Here is a 13,539-nt window from a genome sequence, read left to right on the forward strand (position 1 = left end):
CTCTGGATAACGGTTGGCTTTGGCTCTCAAAAATCTTAGCTGACAGTTCAGTGCCCTCGAGCAACAGGTGGAAGCTACGTGGGTACTTGGGTTTTCTTGATGCCTCAGAAATCACGGTTTCTCTTCCATGGTGTGTGCATGCTGGTGCATGAGCATGTGTGTGTGTGTGTGTGTGTGTGTGTGTGTGTGCGTGCGTGCCAGACATCCTCTCCCACAAGCACACCCGGATTCAAGAGGAGGAGTAGATTCTATTTCTTGACTGAAGTACATCAAAGACTTTGAGGTGACTGAAAAAGAAATCCCCACAGTAAAATTAGAATGTTGCTGGTTCTTTTTCATATTTTGTTGCTCAGAAGGGCACTGTGGATATTCTTCTTCTCTTTTAAAGATTATTTTGATTAAGCCATGAAAATTGTACATCTTCATGGGATACAGTGTGATATGCAAATACATGGCACAAAGCGAAGCGTCGTGCTCACGGTAGTCGGCAGAGCCAGGACTCCAGACACTCATTTCTATATGTGGGGTCATCCAATACTCTCTCTTCTAACTAGTTTGAAATATACAATTAATTTTTGTGAACAGTTGTCACCCTACTGATCTTTACAATGTTTGTCCTCTCTAATTGGACCTCTGTACCCATTAGCCATCCTCTCTCCATAAAAATATGGAATGTTTTGCAAATTTACATCTTATTCTTGCTAGGGGCCCGCTAATCTTCTCTATATCACTCTAAATTTAGGCTGCCAAAGGAAGCACTGAATATTCTTAAACAAATAATTATTCATATGCAGAATATTATCATCGTAGGGCAAATTCTTCCAACGGAATTTATAAATATTTAAATTTATGCTTTCCAGAGAAGTTACATTTATATTTGTATCAAAAGTAAAGACAAGTGCCTTTATGAACTTGTGTGTATGAGTGTGTGTGCATAGGCATCTATGTGTTGATTTTGTCCCAGTTACACCTATAATACATTATTAAAATAGAGGACTTTTCATTTTGTTGTATAACCTCAGTACTCTCTTAGATATCACTATTTTTATATTTGCTTGTATAAATTAAAAGAATCTCCCTTCAAAGTATTTTGATCAATGTTTTGAGAGTCATTTATTGCATTATTGTGAAGTCACTGCAAAGTTGATATTTTCAACTTTGATAGTACATGTCTTCCCACACAACTCTCCATTCTATTGAGAGTTTCAAATCAGCTAATGTTGATAAATAAGATGAAGACAATGCTACCATTTTTGAAATTTCTCCAGCATTTTCAGTTCACAAATATATCAGATAAAATTTTACCTATTACTTATCTTTCATTTTTAATTATAACTTTTGACAACTCTTTTAAGGCAGAATAGTCATGCGATATGGACTTTTAAAGCTCTGCTCTTGAAATCCAAACACCACCAAGATTCCATCTTATCCCAGGAAGAATGGCTATGGCTAAGAACTCACAGAGCTACAACTCCTGGCAGGGTTGCAGGACAATCAACTCTTCTACATTGTTGGTAGAAATGTAAGTTAGTACAACCACTGTGGAAATCAGTATGGCTCTTCCTCAAGAAGGTCAAAATAGAAATCCCATTTCTTCCAGCTATATGTTTCCTGGATATCTTCCTGGGCGAGTGAAAGACATCCTATCACCAAAACAGATGCACTCCCATGGTATTGCAGCACAACCTGTAAGAGCTAAATCTCAGAAGTGGTCTGAGGAAAAATAGGTGCTTGCGGCCAGAATGCTAGTGAAGTAAGTCTGACACAGAAGGATGAAGAGCGCATGTCCCGCCTTCCATAAGCAATGCAAAGTATAAATAATTTAAATAGTAAAATAAAAGATGAGGGGCTGGGGAGATGGCTCAGTAGAATAAGCACTTCCCTGGCACTTATTCTTTCCCGGTTCTGGAAAAAAAAAAAGAAAAAGATGGTAGGAAGCAGGGGGTGGAGTAGGAGACAGGCAGGGTTGTAGGAATGTGGTAGGTGGAGGGAGAAAAGGAAAGCAAAAGTAGAATGAAGCAAGGTGCAACATGTGTGTGCGCCAGGGACCCACATTTCGGATAGAGTCATCATACACCACCAATGTATACTAATAAGCCATTAAAAATAATTTTATGCCCAATGACCACTTCCCCCTTCTTCCCCAACCCAGTCCTGGATACAGTTCCTCCCACCTTTCCTGCACACACGGATAAAACTCGAATCAGCTTCTTACATGTAGTTGAGAACTCCACCCACAGCAGCAGTCCATAAAAGTCTCAGCTTTTTTGTCTCAGGTCAGAGGAACGCCCCCCCCACCCCCCACCCCCGTCTGCCTTCAATCCTCTCTGTGTCTTTATTGTTTTAAGAGCGTCAGTCATGTTAGTTGATCACCATAATAATTCAGCAATTCACACTAGGGCCAGAACCCATTAAATATAACAAGATGCAAACAGAAAATAAAATCCACTGAGTACAGAGAAGGAAGACAGATGTTACTGTGGTTTGAGAAAGAAAAAAATTTCACAGAAAAGACATCATTTGAGTGGGACCTCGGGTAAGGGGTAAAGCGTGAAGTTCGAAATACAGGCCAAGGATGTGCTTAGCAGAGTGAGGAGGAAAGGCGAAGGCATAGAGGTAGGAGGCCTCCTGCATGCTGAGGACTGGATTGGCAAAGCTGTGAGGAGCGAGCAACAGAACTCAAGGCAGAACCAGTATTTGTTAACCTATCACAGGGCTTTTGAACTGTAAATTTATGCACAGAAATAACTGCACCCACTTCATGAGATGATTGTGAGGGTGAAATGAGCTGATGCATGGGAACCGCTTAGAGCTAGACACCCCAGAACCAGTTAACACAGGTTAGTTATTACTCATATATTGTCAACTTTTGTGTACATTTCACAAAACCTGAAAGCGAATTCTCTGTTTCCATGAAATTGTTGCCAATTTATATCAATTAGATAAATGCTACTCTGTTGTTTAGATCTCCGCACGTATTTAGTGAGTCTGTTGTGACCTACCACAGAAACTGACTAACTACAAACAGTATTCAAACACATCTCAAATCTGTTTTGGTAAATAAAGTTTCATTTGTTCATGGCCACGCGATTTCATTTATGTAGTGTCCCTGGCAGAGTTGCACAGGCGTGACAGAAACTACGTAGTCTGGAAAGCCTAAAATACATGTGGTAGTGTCAGTTCCAGAAAAAGTTCGCTGACTTATGGCATAGTGAAAGGGGAACTTAAATTTCTTGCTACCATATTGTATAGTTAGCTTCTTGTACTTAGAGCAATTATTATTAGAGTTTAGTTATTAATTTTGTTGCTTAAATATTCATTGTAACATTGTATCATTGATAAATGGCACTGTTTGTCTAATTTACTTACATTTTATAATAAAATGTAACTTCTTTTTCCATTCATATATATATATATATACATATATATAAATATATATATATATATATATATATATTTTTTTTTTTTTCTCCCAGTACTGGGGATTGAACTCAGGACCCTGCCCTTGCCAGGTAAGTCAGACTGGCCTTGAATTCTCATTTCACCTCTCTAGTTACTGTTTTGGAATTCTGCAAAGGTGCTCATTATGCATTCTGCAGAGACAATGATACCTCCTGAGGTTGAGGAGGTAGCTCAGTGGTAGAGTGCTTGCCTAGCATGCAGGAGGCCCTGAGTTCAACCCCCAGTACTACAAAGAAAAAAGATTTCTTAAAATGATACATTTTAGAAACTATTCCAGGCAATGTATGTAGATGTATGTAGGATATGTAGTCTACCAGGCTCAGTCTATGAGGCTCAAAAAATGACATTAACATGCTAAATTTTCCCACCATAGGTTCATTTTGTTGTACTTCATTTTTTTCCCTGTACATTTTCATACTTTTTAATCACTTGTCTCCATAACTTTTAATGTGTCTTGGATTCTACTTGTTCAGTTCCTCTTGTTTTCCTTTACTTGAGTGTCCCAATACATTTTTGGCTTTCTCGTTCCTTCTCCATTACTTTATAATACTTTTCATTTGGTTCCAAAGGTAATGTCTTGCAAAACTGCAGTACAGCATCAAAACAAGGGAGTGACCTCAGGATAACCCTCAGAACCCATGCAGGTCTCAGCACATGTATTCTGGGGGGTGTGCATGTGCATCTGTGTGTGTGTGTGTGTGTGTGTGCACATGCATGCATAATCCAATGTAATTTTTATCATGTGTGGATTCACCTAGCCACCCAACATTCAAAATACAGGGGGCTCCCTCACACAGGCCTTTTATACTCACACCAACCCTCTTCTTTTACCCCTGAGATGTCCTCCATCACTATAATTATTTTCTTTCAACAATACTATATAATTGGGATCAGATGGCAGTAATCTTTTGGAACAATACTTTTTTAATCCAGGTTGTGGCATGCAATCACAGATGCATTCCATTTATTTATTTAGCACTGTCTTCCATTGCAGTTTGTTTTACCTTTTGCCTTTTTAAGAATGTTTCTAGCTTTGGGCCGCTATTAGCAAGACCGCTATGAATACTGAGTTCTGGTTTTTCTGTGATCATACCTGTCATTTCTTTACAATGAGTCCTTAGAAGTACAATTGTTAGGTTGTACTATAGTTGCATATTTTGTTTTCTTTTTATAAAAGACAGTTCACCTTCTTCCAGAGTGGCAGTTCCGTCTGCCTTTCCTACTCGTTGTGTAGGAATGATTCAGTTTCTCTTCATCCTCACTGACTTTGATATTGCCACTATTTGTTTTTGTGTTTTTTTGTATTTTTAGGGAAGGGTCCACAGGGGGTTCAGGGTCTCACTACTAGATCAGACTGTAGTGATCTGCCTGTTTACAGCCTCCCAAGAGCTGGGATTACAGGTGTGCACCACCATGCCCAGTTTTATTGCCACTATTTTTAAATGCTAGCCATTCTCAGAGGTTTGTACTGACATTGATTGTGATTTTAACTGATTCATGATGTTGAGCGTCTTGTCATTCACTTAGCCCTCTGTGCAACCTATTCAGTGAAACATTAGCTCGTGATTGTAGTTCACTTTCTCATTGGTTTTATTGCATTTTTGATTAAAACTGGGTTTTAAAAACTAGAATATTCTAGGTGCAAGATATTCAATGAATAATTTGCACGTATTTTCCTATGTTAGTAGCTTATATTTTTATTCTCTTAACTGGGTCTTCCACCAAGAACTATTTGAGCCTTGATATAATTTAACTTACAATTTTTTCTTCTATGCCTCATGCACCTGGTGCAAGTTAAAGGCCCCTCATTCAGCACTAGGCAATGCAGGTATTAACACTTAAAATAAATTCACAGGGAAAATCTCTTGGTGTTTTTACTTATGGTTTCTGTGTTCATGTGTTGCTGGAGAAAAGCCTTCTCTACTTAAAAATTATAAAACTAACTCATGCATTATTTGAGACAGCAGTTTTGTTACCAGCCATTTACATTTTAAAAATAACACACGCTCATTTAAAAAATGAAAAAAATGGAGAAAAGTAAAATCTGATGGAAAATTTACCTTTTCTGCTGCTGGTTTTATTTCCTCAGTTAGCTGCTGTTGTTAATTTTTTATGTGTCTTTCTAGAGATTTGCTGTGTACAAACAATGTGCGCAAACATGTATATATTCATTTTTTTGAGACCCAAAGGGGACACTTGATGTATCTCTCTAAAGTAGTATGTAAAGGCCATTTTCATTACTTTTAATAGCTGAGGGAATAATTTATGTAATCTTTCTTTAATAATGAATAATTAAACTGATTATAGGAGTTTCATTTACTATGATAAATAATACTGCAACGAATGTTTTTCTATGTCTTATTACGCAATTATTTACAAAGAATAAATTCTTGGATACAAAATCATAAAATGACAGGAATATCCTTCTAAAATTTTGGTTATATTGACAGACTACCCCTTAAAAATGGAGCATCCAGTACAACCCCAGCACTCTGAGGGACTGGGGCAGGAGAGTCACAAATTCAAGGCCAGCCTGAGGAACTTAGCCACTTAATAAGACCCTATCTCAAAAATACAAACCACAAAAAAGGGCTGGTGGTGTAGCTTAGTGTGACAGCTCTGGGTTCAATTTTCAGTACCACAACAAACAAGTGATTTCTACTAATAATGTAAGAGGAGTAGGAAAGGCCCTAGGGCTTCTTCAAGTTCTAATTGTGTGTGAAAGATGCTGAGTGTGTGCTTGCACACACGTGTTCTAGTAAGGTGTCAATGAACATAGTTTTACATTGCATCTTACACAACTGAAGCTCTTTGTAATGTGTGTTGATTGGGATTTTACAAGACACAAGGAAGGAGCTTGGCTCCAGAACCAACTGACATGAGTCTCCATGCTCCAGAGACCCTTCAACTTCCACCTCCTTGTGCTAAGGGGGAAGGAGAAAGGGGGGGGACCCACAGGTGCAAGGCATCATGGGAAATTCCCCACCTAGCACATGATTCTGCAAGTCAGTCTGGAATAATTCATAGCTGTTGAGTAAGGGGAGATTCTCTGTAAGCAGAAAAGTGCACAACTATGTTCTTAGTTTTTCATTCAGTTCTCCATACATTCATTTATGTAATTGCTGTTTATGTGTCATCCTGGTAGCATTGCTCCAGGCACTGAGGATGCACATTGTGACCCTTGATGTAGGCTGGGGTGGGGTGGGCACAGAAAAATCAAGCTGTCCTCACAGGGATAGACTCTGGACGCCAAGTCAGGGGAAGAGGACAGGCACACATTCCATGCTGATGAACAGGGTAGAGGACACAAGGGCAGTGCTGTCATTAGACATGCAGGAAGTGGGATGAGAACTTAATTAAGATTCACACGTATAGTTGGAGCCAGGGACTTAATTTCTATTGAAGATCTGCAGTGAGAATCAATCACCAAGTCAGACGATGAACCTATAAACAAACAAAATTAGCAGCTCATCTTGTATGCTGTTCAGCTGACTCCCCTTGAGAAAGCAGGATGGCAGGCTATCAGTGACAGTGGCAAGCATGGTGAAGGATGGGCCCAGGGCAGGGCAGGGCAGGCCCATAGATGTTGTGTAAGTAGTTGGTTTCTAGTATGGTCTGCTATCATTTATGGTGATGGGCTTCATGAACCAGTACATCTGAGTTTCTGAAAACTGGTTATAATTGAGAAAAAATATTTGTGCTGCAGTCTGGGCCCAGAGGTCGGAGGAGGCTTTCTGTGAGTTAGTTGCCTTAATGGGAAGTGATCTTTCTTCCTGTAATACTCTCTCCCATTCATACAGTTTCTCACTCTGTCCACTGATTTATGCAAATATCTCCTTCTTGTAGAACATAAGCCTGATGAGGGCTCTTAGTACTTACTATAACACTCTGGTTTCTACAAGCCTATAACAAGTCACTGCACGAAGCAGACTTTCTAAACACTACTTTGAACACCTGACAAATAAATAGGCACCATCAAGTTTACTGATTTCTTAGAACTACAGCATATTTACGCTGAATGAAATATTGAGGAGGGGGTGAACAGAGATATCCAGCTAGCTCTGAATGTGTTTCACAACATTAATTATACAGCTATCACCACAGCTGGTGCTCTAAGCTAGGTATTATGATTAAGTGTACTTGAAGTTAGTGCAAGATAGCTTTTATTTTTTATTTTATTTATTTTTATTTATTTATTTTTTGTGGAACCAGGGATTGAACTCAGGCCCTTGTGCTTGCCAGGGAAGCACTTATTCTACTGAGCCATCTCCCTGGCCCCTTATTCTTTATTTTATAGAAAAAAAGTTAAAATGAAAATTCAAAACAAAATCATAGGCGCATACCAGTAGTTCATACATTACATGTTATCTTTAAAGTAGATGCTTAGGGTACAAGATATGGGCATAAAAATTTCTCCAGTTGGTATTAGCACAGAACTTCCCTCTTAGTGAACAAGAGACACTAACAGCATAACTGACTTGCATCGTTTCCCGTTTTCACACTGTCCTTTCCCCTTCCACTCATCCTTGTTCCTTTGCTCCTTTGAACAGCTTCTTCCCATTTCACAATGTCATTGTACATTTTAGGACTTAGTTAGCCTTCCACTTTGGATTGACAGCTCAGTAGCTTTATAAAGAACAGCTTCAGGCCCCAAAACAGCTGCTGGAGAGGCCAACCTCACTCCCTCCTTTGCGTATCTACTTCACCCAGTGTTGCCTCGTCCTGAAGATAAAGACATACATATTCTTACAGTTTGTTTCTAGTTGTTCCCCCAAAGTCTCATGCAGGTATGGGGTGGACTTCTAGAGTTTGTGATTGACTCATGGTCCCCTGGATTTTGGATGTGGGTGCTTCTGGGATTATGGCTACCCTCCTGGGGAGGATAGCCTGAATGCAATTTAAGGGAGACAGACTTGCTCGCTGTAGCAATTGTTGCCGCTACTCTTCCCATTTGCTCTTGCTCTTTGCTGCTGCCATGAAAGGTTGCTGTCTTCCTTGTGCCACTCTGACTTGGACCCAGCTGAGTATGGACTGAAACCTCCATGAACTGTGAGCTAAATAAACTTTTCCTTCCTTCATTTTGGGTGTCAGGTATTTGTCCCAGCAAGGAGAGAAGAGTAACTGAGGCACAGATATAGTGAGCAAAACATGGCAGTGAAAGCAGAGGTGTAGGCAGCAGCAGAACACGGAGCTGTGTACACTTGGGGGAGTAGGCATCCTTGCAAGGTGGAGGACATTTCCTTCTCTGTAGCATTTGAAGCAGAAGAAAAGTCCTACCGGGAAACACATTGTGGGGAATAGTTTCTTCCCCTGGCCCAGAGGTCAGTCTTCTGTTATTTTCTTGGAAAGGAAAATAATTTTCAATTTGGGGGCCAGTGATCCTAATCAGTGGACAAGGAAAGAATTTTAATATTCTCCAACTGAGTAGTGGGTTTACCTTGAAGATGCGAGTGGCCCACCCAACTCAGATCTGCGTCTTCTAGTGTCTTCCAGCTGGTACCAAGCTAACTTCCAGTTCCTGAGGCTGAAATCATGGTGATTAAGTATTTATTGTGCTGTGTTTTCTTTTTGATTTATTGATATATTTATTATATATGGCAGGCTCCATAGTAACATACGCTACCTACTATTTTGGTGTTGTTATAAAATACTGAGAAAGAATTCGGATTTATATTTTTATTTGCTCTTTACGCCTATCCCTAAAATACAAGTTCTAAAAACAATCACCTCTGCTTCGGGAGTTTAATTTCCCCTGCCACTTTGACTGTGGCTTCTAACGGGTCGTGCGGAGAAGGAGAAAACTATAACTGGACAGAGAAACGAGTTGGACAAAACACCAGGCTGAGTGATCGACGTTATCAGGGGCAGCCGCGAGTCATGTGACTTCATGCACTCTCTGACACAGTGTGACGAGGGCATTTCACTTTTGGGGTAGTCTCCCCTTAAAACCGTTACCCCAAGTTTACGTAAGGGATAACAAATCTGTTGCAAGTTAAGGGCACTCTAGAAAAGTTAGAGTAACTTTCTTCTTTCTTTTCTTTTTGCAAACAAGGTTTTGCAAGAATACTTGATATTTTTCTTGTACAATTTGATTTCTACTCTCAAATAATGATTCCACTGTCTTCCATCAAGCATGGTGTTGCTTTGTATTTTCCATCTTTCCAGCTATGTTACTTTATAGTTTCTTCCAGTTTACTTGCAAAGACAGACATCCTTTGCATCACTAGCGACCCACATTGTGAGTCTTAATCTTTAAACTGAAAAACACATTTGGTTTGAATGTAAATCCAGTCCAACATCTCTTTTTTGATAGTAGCTGGGATAATTTATAACATTGGGATTTAAGTTACTTTTTCTAAGAAAAAGATACTTTTTGTACTGAATTATAACCTGAGCTATCATGCAAGGACCTGCTGCTGATATACCAAAAGGAGAACATAGAGTCTCACTAGATGATGTTGTCAAGGCCCATTTAGCTCCACAGTAAGTGTCCCATGGCTCCAAAGATTGGCAGGGAGGTCTACAGTCCAGGATAACACCCAGTTTCCAACAGCTATTCAATTAGCTTAAAATTTATGATTCTGGAAAATATAACTGGCTTTTAATGTGTTAGTTATTAACCAAGAATATCTCCCTGGGGAGCTGTATTTGGCTGAAGGGCATTATATTACTTGCATCAGTGAACTACATTATAGGTGAAACATGGTATACATTCCATAAAGAAGGATTTAAAATTAGCAGTGCAACAAGACTTAGGAAAAACAAGTTATACAATTTCTTTTCTTGATTTGATTTTAGCTTATTTTAACTTTTTGGCCTGAATGAGGAAGCTGAAATAAATATCAAAGCATGGAATTTTCACAATAACAGAGTCACTGACATCAGAGTAACCTTTTTGTCAAGAACTATGGAAGCTAAGTTAAAGCACAAAACAAAGCCCAAAGCAGATATTTGGAGGCATTAGAATGAAACCAAAGTGAGGAAATATGGGGTCAAGATTTGGTAGGCCCAAGTCAGGAAGAATAGACTTCATGAACCTTAATGTGTCATGTTTTACCCTCAAAAAGCATTTGCCTGCACTCATTAAGAGACATAGACACTAAGAGACAATGATGTCCTAGAGTTTGCAGTCATCTCTTAAGTAGGAGAGACAGAACTTCATGAACAAGATACAGAGAAAATTAAAAAAATGAGTTCAAATACAGTCTCCTTGTTACACATCTTTTAGCCATGAAGGACTATCAGAGTTGATCGCAAGCTTCTTAACCTAGCAGAGAGAGACAGTAGGCAAATAAGTGAGCTAAGGAGGGGACACTCTTCTGGTTCTGAACTTACTTTTATCAGTATATGTGAGAACTGGACAAAGTATGCAAAATAACTATTTGCAACCAAGTGCAGAAACCAATGCTGAGCTCTAAACTTGAGTGAAGAACAGCACGTGAAGTTGCTGCTTGCTTTCTGTAACATCATCCGATTGCAAGAGCAAGAACAGAGTCCACATAGGGACTGAGGAGTTGCTAAAGGGAGGAAACTGAGACTGATGTTTCACAAAACCTACCTGCCCAAGGTTTAGGAGCAAGGGGAAAGAGAAAAGGCAGTGAAGTTAAGGAAAGAGGCTCCCCCAGTCTCAATAAGTAATCCATGTGAATCCTTAGCCTAATCCTAAACTATATTGAAAGGGGGTGTATCTCTGAGAGGCTTGTAGAGAACAGTTGCTATAAGGGCTGAGTGCTGACCAGAAACTTTGAAGACTGCACCGCACTAGAGAGAACTTGGAGTCAATGTCTAGGCAGAGAAGTGCAAATTCCAGAACACATGGAGTTTAATGCAGTAACAGGAAAGCCCTGTACAACTAAAACCAAGATCCAGATTCACAAAGATCCAGCCTTATCAAGGTACACTGCTTACAGCTTGGCTACCAAAACAAACTTGTTGGCTGATGATATAGCTCAACAGACTAGGGCACCTGCTTAGGCAAGCTTAGGCAAGTGCAGGGACAGTGGCTCCATCCCAAGCACCACATACCTTGGAAGCCCTGCCCCTGGGTGCACTGAGCCAGCCACTGAAGTCTGGCTTGGTGGCACACTACTGTAATCCCAGCAATGGGGAGGCTGTAAACAGGAGGATCACTATGAGTCCGAGCTGCATAGTGAGACCCTGCAACAACCAAATACATTAAAAAAATAAAACAGAACAAAACAAAACAACCCCCAAAAAACAAATGATATTCTTGAAAGAAGAAAACCTAACTGGTGGCATACATGGAGCACCGACAGTATCTAAAAACCTGCTGACACGCTAATGCTCACTAAACTTGCTCAATTATCGAGAGAAAAGACATAGCCTGACACAGGAATAATCTAGTATTAGAGATAGCAGGGAGACGTGTCAAATAAGCATGATTATTCTGTTAAAAATGAGAAGAAAAGATAGCAAATGAATGCAAATATGGAGATATAAGTAGTCATGATCTATAAAACTGTAAAGCATAATTCTTAAACCTGAAAGTCACTGACTGGATTTAGAAGCACAGTACACACAGCAGAAGGCAGGATGAGCACACCTCAATGGGTGCCAACAGGAAGTGCCCAATGTGGGTGATAAAGTGCTCAGGACAATAGGAAGAAGAATAACAAATATTCACAAGGAAGAGAATTGAAGGATGGTATAAAAATGTAATACAGTACACCTGAAAATTTAAACTTAATGGATGATATCTGGAAAATACAACTTGTTAAACTTGATAGGAGAAAGAGAAGTAAGTATAATATTCCTAAATCTATTGAAGAAACAAAATCTTCAACAAAAGTATCTTCCTAGAAAAAAAAAATCTCCAAACCTTCTAGGTCCATATAGTATCATCAGTGAATCCCCCACACCCACTTTTTTCCTATCTTGGAGACTGAACCCAGTACCTTCACTCTAAGCCACATCCATAGTTCCTTTTTTTTTAAATTTAAATTTGAGACAGGGTTTACTTTAAGTGGTTAAGTTGCCCTGGCTAGGCTCAAACTTGGGATCCTTTTTTTTTTTTTTTTTTTTTTTGAACTGGGGATTGAACTCAGGCCTTTGCACGTGCCAGGCAAGTGCTTATTCTACTGAGCCATCTCCCCAGCCCCCATCAAACTTGGGATCCTGCTACTGCGGGTTTCCAGAGTGCTGGGGTTACACACATGTGCTGTGATACATGGATCCAGTTTCTTTTATTTAATTTTAAAAAAATCTTTTGTTTATTTATTTGGTACAGGGTATTCCATTGTCATTTAAATATTTTAGGTGTGTGAATTCAGCAAAATATTCCAATATTGTCCAGTAGTCCATAATAGTAATGGGTTTTCTGTAAGATGTGGTGTTTTTATACAATGGAGTATTACTCAGCTATAAAGAATGATAAATTTGAAGCCCTTATATTTCAGTGGATACCACTTGAAGATATACTCATAAGTGAAGTAAAGCAGACCCACATGTGTAAATATTGTATAGTCTCCTCAGTCTTGTTTTAATTTGCAGTTCTTGAATGACCAACTGGGAAAATCTTTTAGCTCATTATCCCTAAGACAAAGGACTTCTATCTATTCATAATAAAGAATTAAAAGAAATCAGCCCCGCCCCCAGAAATTCAAAGACCCAATCCAAAAGTGGGCCTCTGAGATGCATATACACTTCTCAGATGAAGAAACACAAATGGCAAATAAATGGAACCAAAAAAGTTCCACAGCCTTGACATTCTCAAGCATAAGTTCACCCTTCAGAATCCAATTTCGCAAAGAAAATCTGAGCAGTGTCTGTGTCTCCAGGGAGCAGATGACCAGAAGGATGACTCAGCACTGTTTCTGCAACCCTTTCTGTGCCTGAGCTGCCGGGAGCCGTGCAGAAAGGTGTGAAAGAGGCTATGTGGCTCTGTCCCCCACGTGCATGGCCACCTGCGGAGGCAGGACCATCTGGAGCCCCGTGGGCCGCGCAGTGAGAAACAGAGCAATTTGCCTATTACTCCAGTTTTAGATTTTACAAGATGAGGGCCTGGAGCCCACTTTAAAACGTAATCTATAATTCATTGCAGATGAACCATAAAATGCA

The 13,539-nt window shown here is 39.6% G+C and overlaps 1 pseudogene; it reads right to left on the minus strand.

Annotated features, from left to right (window-relative positions):
• Positions 1-661: 661 nt before the first annotated feature.
• Positions 662-757, minus strand: LOC111813301 (annotated as a pseudogene).
• Between the last annotated feature and the right edge of the window lie 12,782 nt (positions 758-13,539).

This window comes from Octodon degus, unplaced genomic scaffold, assembly GCF_000260255.1.
Source record: "Octodon degus isolate 3935 unplaced genomic scaffold, OctDeg1.0 scaffold00179, whole genome shotgun sequence".
Lineage (NCBI taxonomy): Eukaryota > Metazoa > Chordata > Mammalia > Rodentia > Octodontidae > Octodon > Octodon degus.